Below are 11105 nucleotides of genomic sequence, written 5' to 3' on the forward strand. Positions count from 1 at the left end.
GCTTCTCTGCCAACTTTTGTCCTGGCCTTTAAAACTTTTTCTTCCAAATGTCCTCGTGACACAGTCACCTTTCCTTCTCCTCCACTAGATGCTACTCTGCACCCACATAAAACAATCACCATCCCTGTTTCCTTGGTTGCAGTGTGGACGAGACAGAGGTGATGTACTCCTCATTTTCTAGAAGGTGATAACGACCAACTGCTTACAGGGCTCACTGACATTATGGTGACAACATTAACTTCAATAGCTATAATTTGTCAAGTACTCAGCATGCACTGTGGGCGGGTTGTCATGTGTTCACTCCCCTGGGAACCTTGAAGGCAGTGCCCACATGACCCAGCACCTAGTGCAGAGTTTGGCACTGAGCATGACCTCTGTTAATGCTGATGAATAAGTGAGCCAACTGCGGCAGGTTATGCACCAGGCACTTAAGATGACTGCAGCTAAAATACCTTATTCTTGGAAATAAAAACAAAAATTTAGCCATCCTTTTTAGTACATATTGTCAGCCAATTTTCCATATGGAAATCTTTAATCCGACCTCAAACTCATATCCAAAAATCAGTACCAGGTTTACCTGGTATTGTGAATGTAATTATTCAAGGTCAACAATACACTTTAGAATAAAAGAAAGGAGAATGTTTTCATGATGTTGGGTGTATGCAAAGATTACATAACTAGGATAAACTGTGCTAACCATGAAAAAAAAATCAACTACTTTAATATGAAAAACTTTCTGTTCATCAAAATACACAATTAAGAGAATGAAAAGATAAGCCACGTAGTGGGAAAGGCTTTTTGCAAACATATATCCAACAAAGGATTTGTATCTATGAGGGAAAAAACACAAGAGAAAATGGGCAAAAGATGTGAATAGACTTTTCACACACAAAAGGGGACATCTGTATATTACTTTCAATAATAAAGATAAATTTTTAAAAATACATATGTACTCAACCCCATTAGTCTTCAATGAAATGCAATTTGACAACCCAGTGTGATACTACCACACGTCACCAGAATGCCTAAAATGAAAATAGTCAATATCTAGTGCTGCTGAGGATGGTTGGATAAATGGATATAATGCTCTGGACAACTATGTTCATATTTCCTAAAACAGGACTCCACAGTTTCCCCTCTATATCGTCCCAACACAAACACACACAAACTGGAATATTCATACCTGTAGCACCACTATCCTAACAGCCCCAGACGTAAAACTGTCCAAATACCCATCAATAGCCAACTGGATAAAGTGTGGCATATTCACACAGTGGCCACTACACAGCACTGAGAATGACCAAAGTACACCTGCATGCAACCATGTGGATGAATCTCACAAATAAAGAGCAAACAAAATCAACACCAAAGAGTATCACTGCTTGCCAGATACAGGTCCCCCACTTATCACAGGGGATACTTTCCAAGACCCCCAAGGGGTGCCTGAAACTGTGGACAGTACTGAGCACTATACTGGTATATATTATGTTATTCCTATGCATACGTAACTATAATAAACTTATGGTTTCCTTTTGGTATAACTCAGTGGTCGGCAAACTGCGGCTCTTGAGCCACATGCGGCTCTTTGGCCCCTTGAATGTGGCTCTTCCACAAAATACCATGTGCGGGCGTGCACGTACAGTGCGATTAAAACTTCGTGGCCCATGTGCAGAAGTCGGTTTTCGGCTCTCAAAAGAAATTTTAATCGTTGTACTGTTGATATTTGGCTCTGTTGACTAATGAGTTTGCCGACCACTGGTATAACTGAATTGCCAGCATCACTATTCTTGAATTTGGGGGCCATTATTAAGTAAAATAAGAGTTACTTGAACACAAACACTGAAAACCACAACCATCTCAGGGGTGGGGAATCTTTTTTCAGCCAAGAGCCATTTGGATATGTATAACATCATTCACAGGTCATACAAAATTATCAACCTAAAAATTAGCCTGCTAGGCCGGCCAGCATGGCTCAGTGGTTGAACACTGCCATGAATCAGGAGGTCATGGTTCAATTCCTGGTCAGGGCATATGCCCAGGTTGCTGGCTCTATCTCTAGTAGGGGGTGTGCAGGAGGCAGCTGATCAATGATTCTCTCTCATCATTGATGTTTCTATCTCTCTATTCCTCTCCATTTCACTCTAAAATCAATAAAAAATATTTTTAAAAATTAGCCTTCTATATTTGGTCAAACATTTAATTAACTCACCCCTAATGCCTTGGCAGGACCAGACCTTATATGGCATTTGGGCCAGACATTCCCCACCCCTGGTCTATCTGATAACCCAGATGATGGGTGGGTAGCATATACTATATATATATATATATATATATATATATATATATATATATATATATATATATACACACACACACACACACATATATATATGTGTATATATATATATATATATATATATACACATATATATATATATATCTATCTATCTATCTATCTATCTATATCGGACAAAGGGATGATTCACATCCTGGGCAGGACAGAGAAGAACGGTGCCAGATTTCATCACACTATTAAGAATGCACACAATTTAAAACTTATAAACTGTTGCAGTTACTTCCTGGAATATATCCCACAGAAACACCAATCAGAAAGGCTATATGCACCCCTATGTTCATAGCAGCACAATTTACAATAGCTAAGATTTGGAAACAGCCTAAATGCCCATCAGCAGATGAGTGGATTAGAAAAAGAAGGAATTCTTACCATTTGCAACAGCATGGATGGACCTGGAGAGCATTATGCTAAGCAAAATAAGCCAGTCAGAAAAAGATCACTATCACATGATCTCACTCATTTGTGAAATATAATGAACATCATAAATTGATGAACAAAGATAGATATAGAGACAAAGAAGCATCAAACAGACTATCAAACTTCAGCGGGAAGGCAGGGGAGCGGGGGGTAAGAGATAAACCAAAGGACTTGTATGCATGCATATAAGCATAACCAAAGGACACAGACACTAGTGGGGGGGTGAGGGCATGTGTCAGGGGGTGGGGGAGGTCAATGGAGGAAGAAGGAGACATATGTACAACTATTTGTAATACTTTAAACAATGATAAAAAAAAGAAGAAGAAAGGAACAAAGAGGAAATGAAAGAAAACTTATGTCTATGTAAAAAACACACACAACACTTATAAACTGTTTATTTCTGGAATTTTCCATTTACTATTTTTGGAAAATAGTATCACATTTGGATCACAACTAACTAAAATCCCAAAACATGAAACCTTGGATAAGAAGGGGGCTACTGTAATGTGATAAGCAAGTTACACACATCTCATTCGATCATTACAAAACTCTGAGTTGCCATAATTATTCCCTTTACAAAAGACCAGATTGAGTCCTTAGATCCTTTGTCTACATTCACATGTAGCAGATAATGCACTCAAATGCATGTCTGTGGGATTCAGAGTCCCACCAGGATATGGAAACAGTGCCTAGCCCCTCTCTCCTGAGATTCTCAGGGGCTAGGAGGCACCCCAAACTCTAGAGGTCCCCACTTCCTCCTGTCTAAAGAGGGCAGAGAGATTTCACCCTTGCCAGGGTTCAGAGCATAATCAGAGTATCTATGTGAGAGGGCACTTTTGTCTTTGACAAAAGAACAGCATGTTTCCACTGACCAGGAGAGAAAATTCTGTTCTCCACAATATCATCTATTCTGATTCCCTTTTTCTTTCTAACATTCTAGAAATCAAAACTTGGCCATGGAGTGATCTGATATCTTACAAAAGGCATCTTCTGGTTTAGAATGGGCAGGTGTGATCACAGTGCAGTTTTGGTACCACAGTGGAATGTGGGTACCAAAAGTTGTGTGGTTTCAGAGGAGCATTTTGAGGTGGTAGCACATGTTCTCTTTCTCCTTCATCTTGTCCTTTGTCCCCAACCTCTAGTCCAACACTGTTCAATAGACAAAGAATGTGACCCACAAATGGAAAGCACATATATAATTCCAAACACGTATCACACTGAAAAAAACAGGCAAAATTAATAATTATTTTCTTTTGCCTAATATTTTCAAAATGTTATTATTTTAATATGCAGTCAGCTGGTTGAGTGTCACCCGGTACACCAAAAATGGTTGCAGGTTCGATTCCTGGTCAGAGCACATACGGGAGGCAACCTATTGGTGTTCTCTCTCTCTCCCTTTTTCTCTCTCTAAAATCAATTTTTAAAAAAATACATACAAATTAGCAAGAAGATATTTTACATTTTTTTCTTTCTAAATCTTCAAAGAATATCTTACCATATAGAACATCTCAATTCATACTTTAAATGCTCACCAACCACATGCAGCTGATGACTGATAAACACTGCAGCTCTAGTCTGGTCAATTCCATACAGTTCTCTATTTAATGTTCCTTGACTCATTTAAAGGTAACATTTACTGAGTGCTTAGTGTACGACACGCATGGTGCCCAGCACTTTATATGCATTCTTTCACCAAAACCCTAGGTGGTAGATATTGTTATCTCTGCTTTACTTATGAGAAAACCAAGACACAGAGAGGCTAAATAATAAACCCAAATTTTTGTGCACCAGGCCTCTAGTACATCTATAATAATAAAAGTGTAATATGCTAATTAGGCCACAGGACTAATACATGACATAGGCAGAATTTGAACCAAGGCTGTCTGGCATTCCCACTCAAACATGTAACCACAAGGCTTTGCCAAGTACTTTTTATAAAATAGAAGTGCATTTTTATTGCAATATTATACTTTAACATGTAGGATTCCCTTAAAAGCATGATATAAATATTAATAAAAATATTTGGCTAATCCAAACATCCTATTCTAAGTTCACAGAAAAACCTATTGGTCACAAAGCATCTTGCTCATGATACTACTTACTTATCCCAGTCATTATCCCAGAGAATGAAGTTTAATAAAGGCAAAATCTCAAGTTAAGAGTTGCCTGCAACATTCTTTTTTGTTTCTTAATAGCCCTTTGGTTTTATTTTCTGGGGTTTTAAAAAAAAGTATAGGCATAAATGTTTTTATATAATCCTCTTGCAGACATCCTTTAAAATTATTTATAAAATAGCTTCATGTCTCTTAGTTATCAGGACCCATCAATGTCACTGTCAACTTTGATTAATTGGTTGAAAATTTCAGAGCAGAAGAAGTAACTTATGAATATTTCCCCACTCCCTGGGAATCATAATTATCACAGAAATCATAATTATCACAGAAAGCACATAATCTTTGTCCTCGGGGTTCTGGTGGTGTTTCTATACTACATCTGAGCCCAAACTGTCACGTACAAGAGTGATGAGCAGTCAGCATGCTAAACACACTTATTCCACACCAGATAACCAACAGTAGTCTGATCCATAAGACTTGTTTGACATATGGGGCTGCATTTGGAAGAAACGGATGGCTTGAACAAACATACACAATGAGCCCATACCAATGGTGAGCACAGCGCCATATCCCATATAATAAAAGGGTAATATGCAAATTGACCCTAATGGTGGAACAACTGGGAACGAATGGTGGCTATGACGTGCACTGACCACCAGGGGCAGATGCTCAATGCAGGAGCTGCCCCCTGGTGGTCAGTGCACTTCCACAGGGGGAGCGCCACTCAGCCAGAAGCTGACTCATGGCTAGCCAGCACAGCAGGGGTGGCAGGAGACTCTCCCGCCTCTGTGGCAGTGCTAAGGATGTCCGACTAACGGCTTAGGCAGAGTGGGCCTAAGCCATTAGTCGGACATCCCCCAAAGGCTCCCAGGCTGCCAGAGGGATGTCTGCTAGAGGGCTCCCGGGCTGCCAGAGGGATGTCCGATCCCCCGGGTGCAAGCCGGGCTGAGGGACCCCTCCCAAGTGCACAAATTTTTGTGCACCAGGCCTCTAGTACATCTATAATAATAAAAGTGTAATATGCTAATTAGACTGGATGTCCCTCTGGATGACCTTCCAGATGAAGCCAGGGCTGCAAGGGAAGCCCGGGTCCCGGGTGCCAGAGGGAAGCTGGCAGCCAGGGGAAGGAAGGCCTACTCTTGCATGAATTTCATGCATCAGACCTCTAGTGCATAACAAAAAATGTTGTTTTCTGGAAGTTTGCCACAACAGAAAGTCCTAAACAACTCAACAATCCAAGTACAAGGCCAGCCTTGTTTAACCTGGTGATGTATTTCCCTTCGGAATTCAGAGCATTAATTTGCTTATAACAAACATAAATAGTAGCAACACATAAAACTGTGGCAAATTTTAACATTGCCCCAAACAAGCACTTTCTGGAGACACTGTACCAGTGTCAATAATATGAGGTGAAGCAGGGTCAACATGGTGGAGAGTGACGGCAGTAATGTATGAAAATATAAGAGCAACAGTCGTCCAAATGATAAGGGCCGAAGAAAGGAAACTGAGTCCTTGCTGAATACAAGGTCTCAAACAGGTCTTACTTGCTTATTTGGTTTTATCCTCCTTATTAAACTTTAAGTTCTGTGAGAGCAGGAACCAACAGTTTTGTTCATCATTATATTCCCAGCTCCTATTTTAGTATCAGTCTTCAAATTTGCCCAAACCTGCTCCTTTTGTAGATCCTTGCTAGGATGCACTTGCCAAAGCAGACCATTGGATCCTGAGCCTGCAGGCTGGACAGAGATGGGGCAGGCCCTGGGTGCACTACCTGGCACATTCTAATAATATGATCAACAGAGCAAGACACAGGGGTACCCTGAATGACAACAGACCTGATCCTGAAATGAGGATAACCAACAGTCCCAGTTTGCCTGCGAAGGTGGAGTCCCCTGACTTGAGACTTCAAGTGCTAAAAAGTCCTTAGCAAACTGGACAAATTAATCGTCCTACTTAAAATGGCACAAGTTGGTCAGACCCTTGCAAATGGGATAGAGCCTCCCCACCGGCTCACCTGGCCCTGCACGCAAGCACTGATTCTTCTCCATTCCAGATCGTCTTCCTCTTGTCAGGTGACCTTTTGACCCTTAGTTTAAATGTTGGTCCTGGTTGATATGACTGTCTGGGTAGCACCGTCCAATGTATTCCTCATCTGTCCCCCCGCAACCCACTGGAGCCTCTTTGGCCTCTTACCCACACCAAAGCCAAGGGTTCTTTTGAATAAAAAATGATGTCATTCAGTTCCAGGGGCTGAAAATCCTCCAATAATTTCCCAGTGTTCCACTTACCAGTCCATTGGATGGTACCAACTAGACAGGCACATTAACTAGGACCAATATTTGAACCAAGAGCCAAATTATTCAAGGTTATTACAAGAGGAAGATCATCTGGGATTGAAAAGAATCAGTTCTTACATAAAGTATCAGGAATGAAGTTCTGGATAAAGAGCAAATCCCTGGGAAGCCACAGATAGGACTTGGCCTCTGTCTACTTCTTACCTGAATCTTATGCTGTATCATCTCCATTCATTCTGCTCTAGTCTCAGTAGCTTTCTTGCTGACCTCACACCCATCAGCCTCTCTTGGGCCACAGGGCCTTTGCTCATGTTCTTCCCTCTGCCTGGAATATTCTCCAGGCCTCTATTCTTCCAACTGATGCCTGTTCATCCTTTATATCTCAGCTCATCTTGGGAAGCCTTCCCTGTCCTCACAGTCCATGTAACAGCCCCTCTGTTGCAGCACCTTCATAGCTCACAAATTCACATGTGAGTGTTTGCATGTACCTGATTCGTTCTCATCTCCTCCATTAGCTCCTAAGGGAATGATTATGCCTCCTTCAATTGATATTGTATTTCCAGGACTACCACCAGCCCTAGTAAATGTTCAATAAGTACCTGTCATTAGAATAAATGATGAATAATTATTCAATATATAGTTGAGATTTTTTTTTTAATGGAGCAAAACATTACTAGGGCTGTAAAGTTACCAACACAATTCTTGTTGAATCAATTGCATCTCAAATTTCCTCCTAGTTCAGAACAATAGCTTGGTCATCAGGAGACACGTCCTAGATCTTGGACTGGGGGGATGGGGGGGGGCTGAAGATTGGAGGTGGGTGGTAGGGAGAGAAGGAAATAAGATAGCAAAACTTTTAATTTTGATAAAATTAAACAAACAAAAGCAACATAGACATATTAATTGTTCTATAATTTCATAAAAGAAATGATTTTAACATCTAAAAAATAGGAAGGACATAACTTCAGAAAATAATAATCACAGCCCTTCCCAGGCAAGGGACAGTTGGTGTCTTTATACTGACACTTTGCTACGGAAAATTGTCACTGGTGTATGGATTTGAATTTTGTCTCCAATACTTCCTAACTGTGTGACCTTGGGAAAGCAACTTCACCTCTCTGCTCCTCACTACTTCCTTCTTGGAGGTGTTGTGAGAATTAAATGATTTAACCTATATACTAGTAAAGCCTTTAGCACACTCCATACACTACAGAGGCTAATGCAGATGTATCACCTTGGTCATTCACTAGACAACAGCGCCACCTGGTGGCTCTTCATCCCAGAGTACAGACAAGCTGCTACTGCAGAGCAATAATGAGGCATCCACAGGCAGTGAGGCTGAGGCTGAGGCAGAGGCAGGGAGAAAAGCCATAAACATTGGTGGATTCATAAAACTCAGATCTTTCTGTCTTCCTACGGAGAAAAAATGAAATCTCTCTTCCTGGCCCCTCAACCATGAGGTCTGCTTTATTTGGGGTGGGGAGCTGTCTATTCATTGGGGCTGACAGGAAAGTGGGGCCTTGGCCCTGTCACCCACTGGGTGGGGTCTGGGTATGGGGTCACTGTCAGCCCCAGCCCTCCCTGCCTCTTGCTTTCCTGATAGTTCTGAAGAATGAAAAAAAAATAGCAAACTGAGGAAGCTTTTTTATGATGTTCACAAACAGGGACAAATTAAGTTCTGTGCTCTGACTGATAAGGGTCTTGCATTGTTGGAGCCATCAGCCATTGAAAATAGCCCTGTGTCTTCAGAAAAGTCCTTTCAGGAGCGTCTATGAGAGCTGAAAGCAGATTGAGCACTCTCTCTTTTCATATTTCTTCCCCAGTGAGAGAGATTGACACTGACTTTCCTTTCTTGCCTCTGCTTGTAGATTTTCATTTACCCTGTGAACCTGGGAAGGAACCTTACTTAGCAAAAGACAGGGAAGGTTGGCTCTGGGAGTAGGTAGGCTTGTGTTCGAAAGTTTGTTCTGACACTGGCTGACTATGTGACCATGGGCAAGTCACTGTGCTCCTTGAACTTGTATCTGCATCTGTAAACTGAGAATAATATTATACCCCTCAGGGATTTAATCTGAGACTTGAGTGTGCTAATCTATCCCACAATCTCAGATGCCTACAGGGGTTAGACAGACATGATTAATGAGAAAAATAGGTCAAGTGTAGGGCACAGGGAGTGGTGAGGACTGCAATTAACCAGGAGCACAAACACCAAATAACAGGGACAGCTGCTAGTCAGCATCATCTGATCCAGAGCAGTCATGCATTTGATCCAGGGTATTACAGATAACCTCAAAATTCCAGAATTTGGCAGTTTTGCTTGAGTCCATGGGTGGGCTTTGGCACTGCTGGGCCTACCTGACCTGAGAGAATAGATTTGGTTAGGAATAAAATGTGGTAAAAAGAAATGCAGGCCCAGTACTGCCAGTTTTTTTCAAATGTTCAAGAGAAACAAGCAATCATCTCCCTCTTTTTTTTTTTTTTTTTTTTTTAATGCTGGCATCAAACATTTAAAAAATAATGCACCATGATTCAGACAAAAATCCTGTGTTAGTTTGTGACCCTGGGCAAGTCTCTCAACATGTCTGGGCTCTATTTCTTTATGAATGAGGAGGGTAAGAATATACCTAGCTCCTGACCTTAGCCATTTGTATAAATTACTTCATTTAACCTTCCCCTCAACATGATAAAGAGGTGTTACTATTATCCTTCGTTTTTCAGATGAGAAAACAGAGGTACACAGGAGTTGAGTAACTTGCACAGAATCCCACAGCTAGTAAGTGGCAGGGCTATTGTTAAGGCTTTCGAAGGAAATGCATGCAAAGTGGTCAGTGAATAATAGTTATTCTGTGTCATTGTTAGTATTATTACTATTATTAACACAAATGGTTCAAGGTCAGTTCTCATACTTAATTTGCTGGTCAGAGTACGTCCCTAGACTTTGACCTGTCAGATAAAGATGAGGGCCAGCTCTAAATTATGTGGTATGTATTTTTGCAGGTAGCTTTTGGACGAATTAATAGTTCCTTTTTACATAGGCACTGGGCCACCCTGCCTTTGGATTTACCGGGATGATAATTAGATTTAGACCCCTGGTACAGTCAATAGATTATCATCTCAGGGTGACCAAGCCAATCATGACCTGCAATTTACAGCTTGAGTTATTTTCAAATCAATATAGATTTGCTCTTCATCGAGTGGGCTGTAAAGTATGGGTGACAGACGACCCTGTAAAGCGGTTGACATAGGAGTGGAAAAATTGCAGAGGCCTAGAGAGGGGCCAGGTTATTAGGGGAGAGATGAAAGCAGAAAGTGGAGGAGGCCGACCTCTGGTTAGTAGGCTGTGGTAAGAGCTGGACACTGTTACCACTGGGACCTACTTAGGACAGAGTCTTATTGAGAGAGTTGGCAGTGAGTGAGGTGTGTTAGAGAACAAGTTTTGGAGATGGGTAGAAATGGATTGGTATTTTTGCTGTGCAATTTCCTATCTATTGTACTATGGGAAATTGGACTCCATTCCCTGATACTTGGTTTTCTCCTCTGTAAAATGGACAATAAACTGAATTTATTGCTCAGATGAAGATGAAATGAGTCTATATTTGCAAAACACTTGTTTTTGTTTTTGTTTTTTTTTTTTACAATGCAAAGCTACCAAGTTGTCATTAAGAGGCTGTGTAGTCAGATGAACCTGGGGTCAAGTCTTACTTCTTTCACTTCCAAGCTCTCAGAGTAACTTTGGATTAAGTCGCTTGATTACTTTGAGCTTTAGTTCCCTTATATTGGACTAATAATAGAAACCCCTGTTCAAGATAGTTGTGATCATTATATTAGATAATGCACATAAAGATAAATTAGTGCCATGCACAGAGAGTGAGAGCTCAGCAAGAAGAGAGCATCATTTCTGTCCATGTGAATTTTATCCATCCC

At 41.0% G+C, this 11105-nt stretch overlaps 1 pseudogene across 1 annotated transcript; it reads right to left on the reverse strand.

Annotated features, from left to right (window-relative positions):
- Positions 1-5260: 5260 nt before the first annotated feature.
- LOC308233600 (DNA damage-regulated autophagy modulator protein 2-like) lies at positions 5261-7406 on the reverse strand (annotated as a pseudogene). The gene is made up of 3 exons: positions 7386-7406; positions 6061-6402; positions 5261-5491 (listed from the first exon to the last, which is right to left on the reverse strand). The product of its transcript is annotated as a DNA damage-regulated autophagy modulator protein 2-like (transcript).
- Between the last annotated feature and the right edge of the window lie 3699 nt (positions 7407-11105).

The sequence above is a fragment of the Plecotus auritus genome (genome assembly GCF_963455305.1).
Source record: "Plecotus auritus genome assembly, chromosome: 9".
NCBI classification, from domain to species: domain Eukaryota; kingdom Metazoa; phylum Chordata; class Mammalia; order Chiroptera; family Vespertilionidae; genus Plecotus; species Plecotus auritus.